Source organism: Scylla paramamosain, chromosome 15 (assembly GCF_035594125.1).
Source record: "Scylla paramamosain isolate STU-SP2022 chromosome 15, ASM3559412v1, whole genome shotgun sequence".
NCBI classification, from domain to species: domain Eukaryota; kingdom Metazoa; phylum Arthropoda; class Malacostraca; order Decapoda; family Portunidae; genus Scylla; species Scylla paramamosain.
In genome coordinates this window covers 8633546-8639291 of record NC_087165.1, presented here as the reverse complement: position 1 = coordinate 8639291, position 5746 = coordinate 8633546, and the positions used below count along the sequence as shown (strand labels likewise).

Below are 5746 nucleotides of genomic sequence, written 5' to 3'. Positions count from 1 at the left end.
AAAATAGTTGTTCTCCCTCCCTTGCTGGCTGGCCGGTAATTGGTAGCGTGGAGAAACCTGAGGACAGTAAACTAAGGATGTCACAATGAACCCCGCCTTCCTAGATGAATATCCTTGTTACCCGCTGCTGTTCAAACATCGGGAGGCTGAAACTGTGTAGTGCTGAGGTGAAGCTTAGTGAAGTTTATACTTTTGGCTTCAATGAATGGACACACACACACACACACACACACACACACACACACACACACACACACACACACACACACACACACACACACACACACACACACACACGCATCGTATCAACATTTATGTGAATCTTAGTGAAAGACAATGATTCATGTAAGATTAAGTACTTAGTATCATTATTGTTATAAGTACGTTGAATTATTATTATTATAATTATTATTATTGATATTATTATTATTATTATTATTATTATTATTATTATTATTATTATTATTATTATTATTATTATTATTATTATTACTACTACTGACCAATTTACAATGCAATCCCAACAGCATATTGTAAAATTTCATCTTACAAGTTGTATATTTAGTTATCAGTCTCATATTAATTACCATTATTATTGCTAATGCTATTATTATCATTAAATCCCCCTACACACACAACTGACGCGTAATATCAATGATATGAGATCCTGGAAAAACCCTAACGATTTTCCATTATGACTCGAGTAACCTTATTATTACTGAAAGGAACCCATTCTTGGAGGGGAAAGATTCCAGGAGCGTGAATACGAATGAAAAAAATGGAGGAGAAAGAAGAAAACCTGACAGAAAAAAGATAAAATAAAAAGGGAAATAGAAATGAGGCAGGAAGTGAGGGAGAAAGAGAAGGGGAAAGGATGTAGTGAGGAAGGGCGTGAGGGAGGAAGGGGGAAGGCCCAGCAATCGATCTAGTATCAGAGGATCCCAGACGAATGGGGGTGAAGCCGCGACTAATTACAAGGAGGTGCTGCAAGGCGAACCGCGATTGAGACACGGGATCGCGGCACAGGCTGGAGGACGAGACTGGAATGCGCTTTTTCAAATTACCTACCCTTAACTGGAAAATGAAAAATAGGAATGAAAAAAAAGGAAAATTAAAGGAAAGGAAAGAAAATGAAAAAAAGGAAGAATAAGAGCCAAAAAAAAAAAGAGGAAAACTAAAGGAAACGGAAAAGAAAGAAAAAATTGAAAAGGAAGGATACGAGCTAAAAATAGAAAATGAAAGAAAAGAAAACTGGAAAAGGAAAAAAAATATGAACCAAAAAAAGAAAAGGAAAGGAAAGGAAACAAACTGGAAAAGGAAGAATATGAGCCAAGGAAAGGGAAAGTAAAGGAAAGAATCTGGAAAAGGAAGAATATTAACAAAAAAAGAAGACAGGAATGCGCTTTTTGCAAATTACCCATAATTGGAAAAGAAAGAAAACTGGCCAAAAAAAAGCTGGAAAATGGAGAGTATGAACCAGGAAAAGAAAACTCAACAGGAAAGAAAAAAATATTATCCCAAAAAAGGGATAATTTTAAGCGAGACGAATACATTTTTATTTTTCAGATTATCCTCAATTGGAAAAAAAAAAAAAAAAGCGAATATTAGCCAAATAAAGAGGAAGTTCAGTTGAAAAGACAATATCAGCCCAAAGAAAGGAAACTCAATATTAAAAGTAAGAATATTAACAAAAAAAGAGAGAAAATAAGACTGGAATGCTCTTTTCAAGTTATCCTCGTCTGGAAAAGGAAGAATATCACCAAAAAGAGAAACAGAAAAGGAAGAGTATTAAACAAAAAAAAAGGGACTAGAATTTAATTTTTTTTAACTATCCAAGTAGAAAAGAAATAAAAAATGACAAAAAACGAGACTGGAATGCACTTTTTCAGATTACCCTCAGCTGGAAAAAGGAGGAATATTAACTAAAAGAAAAATAAGGGGGATTGGAATACAGCTCCTTAAATTACCATAGATTATATCAGACAAAAAGAAAAAATATGACATTAACTTTTCAAATCACCCTCAACTGAGAAAGAAATATTACCCGGAGAATTTAAGGAAAAGAAGAAAATCCGCGAACGATAGTAAGGTGAGATGGCAGAGAAGACGTGTCGAATGCAAAGTAGCCTAAAAATTACAGGTGTGGTGGATGAGAGACAAGGCGACCTACCGTATGCATGCAAAACACCTCATAGAATATCGCGCTATATTTAGTTAACTACCGCCACCGAAAATGTTTGGAATGAAGTGCTGAAAAAAAAAACACATTAAAAAAGAGAAATTAACAGGAGCGGTGCAAGAGAAACAACGAATGGACGAGGAAGAAAAGGAGGACGTAGAAGATGAGAGAAGGAGGAGGAGGGGGACGAGGGGGAGAAGGAGGGGACACGACGCCTAGGTCACGGCAATTAAGGCAGAACTCTCGAGCCTGAGCCAAGGGCCTGCCAGTGTTAGTGACCTTAGAGAAGTGGCGCCCCCGTGTGACCCCGCCCGCCCTCCCCTGACGGTGTGACCAGTCTTTGCTCGGCCCTCTTCACCTTGCTCTCCTTTCTCTTGTTTGACTCAGATCTTCTCCCGCCCAGTATGATTTAGTCTTTCTCCCTCAAATGCAAGGGTGAACAGTATTCTCAGACTTTTATCTTCTTCATTGATAATCTCTGGAAATCCCCGCCTGCCTCTGTTTCTTCCTGCCTGTGACTTAAACTCCTTCAAAACACTTCACATTGAAACTTTGGAATTGCTTACAAACTGTTTTTCTTTAGGGAATGGCCTTTTTTTCCTTTCTTTTGTTCCCTGCGCCTGCGTTTGTGTTACATAAAAGATTCACTTGTCATCTCTGCCTTCCTCCTTTACACAGTCCTCCCTCATTTTGTCTGTATAAACTTACCTCTATGTAACCCCATTCCTCCTTCAGCTTCCTTCCTACTGCAGTGTCACATGTGCACACAACTCAGATTCTGCCCTTTTATTTATTTATTTTTTTTTTCGTGAACTCAAACTCCCTCAGTTTTTCTGTGTAACCTTTGGCTCCTCTAACTTAAAGACATTCAACTCTCATAAGAACAAATTTCAAAAGCCACAGAAATGCCTGGCCAGGTTCTCATGATGTCTCCTGTTACTGATGCATAAGCCGTGTTCACCTTCCACTGGAATCATGAAAGCACTCTTGAAAACTCTGATAGCTGGCATTAGAGACAGGATTGTGGTTGTGAGGTAACACAGGATGAAGCAGCAGACCTTTATTATTATCGTAGAGAAATATAAATCTCTTGCTTCATTCTGTATTTCCACCATCACAGTTCATTCATCCGTCTAACCTACACAGCAAGAGACTGTTACATGTAATCGAGGTAAGACGATGATAGGTTTAAGAGCAAAACTTTCACTAGAATCATAAAAGCACTCTTGACAATCCGGACTGTTACATGTAATCGAGGTAAAACTCTGACAGGTTTAAGAGTACCACTGCCTCACTCCCGTCCCCGCCCTGCCTCGCCCCTCAGCAGCGCCTTGTATCACCCAACACGTTCTCTTTTATCTCGCCTCCTCCATTCCTGTTTGTTGGACGTCCCTTCCCTCTATCCTTGGCCCCTTCTTCCATCCCCCTTCTGGACTCCTCTGGCTCCATCTTCCCCTCAGCCCCCTCTACTTTACGATCTCTCCCTTCATTTGAGCCCCTCCCTCCCTCTCTCCCTGCTTGCCCCCTCGCGTCCTCTTCATCGTGTCCTCTGCGCCTCCCTCTAATGTTCTTGCGTCGTGAGTGGCTCTGTGAAGGAATGCACGGGACTAATTAAAAATTCATCCTTACAAGGCTCTCACCTGATCTCAGCCTGTAATTAAGAAGTTTATACTCTCTCTCTCTCTCTCTCTCTCTCTCTCTCTCTCTCTCTCTCTCTCTCTCTCTCTCTCTCTCTCTCTCTCTCTCTCTCTCTCTCTCTCTCTCTCTCTCTCTCTCTCTCTCTCTCACACACACACACACACACACACACACACACACACACACACACACACCTGGTTCTCCTTACCTCACCTCACCTCACCTGCCCTCCCCTCACCTTACCCCTTCCCCTATTAATTATCGTGAGGTTGATGAAGGGCAGACAGGCACACAGGAGGAAGCAGTACTTGAAGAGGAGGAGGAGGAGGAGGAGAAGGAGGAGGAAGAGGAGGAGGAGGAAGAGATACAAGCGTTGGGAAAAGTACAGTCATGTTTCATAGGGCGTCCCATGGTGCACATTGGTGGGCTGCTGTGTGTGTTTGTGTGTGTGTGTGTGTTAGTCGTGGACAGGCAGGAGACGAGGAGGAGAAGGAAAATGTGTTGATTGGGAATGAAAGAGTATGTCATTTAGATGAGTTTGGTCTTATCATGTGTTGTTTTCATTCTTTTATCTGTTTATTTCTCGTTTCCTACTTTATTTATTTATTTTTTTTTTTTTTTTTCGTGTTTTCGGGTGTGTTGGGAGTGTGTTGAACAGGAGAGGAGGAGAAGGAGGAGGAGATGGATGAGAAGCAAAGGGTTCTTGGTTAGGATTGGAAGTGTTTAATGTACACGTTTAAATTTCAAGCAATGTGGTTTCATCATGTGTTATTTTATTGGTATATATTTTTTTTAATTATTATTTACGTTCATATATCGACTATGCTGTTTTTTCTTTATATTATGATTAATCTATCGTGTAGATGTATTTTTATGGTCAATATGGATGTGTTTATTTATTTACTGGTCTGTTATCTCCCTGTCTACCTATACCATGTGTGTGTAGATAGAAAAGACGAAGGAAGAAAGGCAAGCAGCAGCATATTTGTTGGCTCTTACAGGGGTGTAGCTCTAATGTACACAAAACAAGAGATGGCAGATGAAACAGGCGAAGGACGAGCTGGTTACGTGGTTGTTATCTACACTATGCATTATCTATCTCTCTCTCTCTCTCTCTCTCTCTCTCTCTCTCTCTCTCTCTCTCTCTCTCTCTCTCTCTCTCTCTCTCTCTCTCTCTCTCTCTCTCTCTCTCTCTCTCTCTCTCTCCGACTACTACTACCACAACTGTTATGATAATATATAGTTTAAATCTTCATATGAATTCGGAGCAACGTAAGAAGCCAAGGCCTGTTAGCTCAGTTGGTTAGAGCGCCGTGCTAATAACGCGGATGTCGTGGGTTCGATCCCCATACGGGCCAAGAAGTATGAGTGTTTATCTTTTATACTGAATTCATATATGTTTTCTTACACGTATTGACTCATAGCCTGGCGAAATAATATTGTTTTTTATAAGGTACGGAAAAGAAAACGTGTAGGTAACCAGAAGATGAAGATTTTTGCCAATGCTTTACGTAACGGAGAGACGGCCCTGTTTGTGGTAGTTGTTTTATATATCTGGGCCGGAGTCCAAGAAATTTAACATAACAGCTGCCCAGATTGCTACCTCTGGGTATGAGGTCCTGAATGTCACTAAGTTGTAGTGCGGTTCATTGAAGATAAGATCCCAAGTTGTCTAGGATCTTCACATCTGTATATAACGAAAGACAACACCACAACACCGCTATTAAGACGCCACAACACCGCTATGAAGACAACACCACAACATCGCTATGAAGACAGCACCACAACACCCAATAAAGTGACAGTCAAGTTTGTGCCGCATAAACAGAAATAATAAGTTAACGTTGACTAGTGTTCGAAATAATGCAGACTTCCAGAGTATGCTTGAAAATAATTAAAATGGATGTTATCTCTTCTGTCATAAAAAAT

General features: G+C 40.3%; 1 non-coding gene across 1 annotated transcript; it reads left to right on the top strand.

The window, feature by feature from the left end:
• The first annotated feature begins 5101 nt into the window (after nucleotides 1-5101).
• On the top strand, nucleotides 5102-5175 carry Trnai-aau (transfer RNA isoleucine (anticodon AAU)). The gene has a single exon. It is a non-coding gene; the product is annotated as a tRNA-Ile (tRNA).
• Nucleotides 5176-5746: the final 571 nt, after the last annotated feature.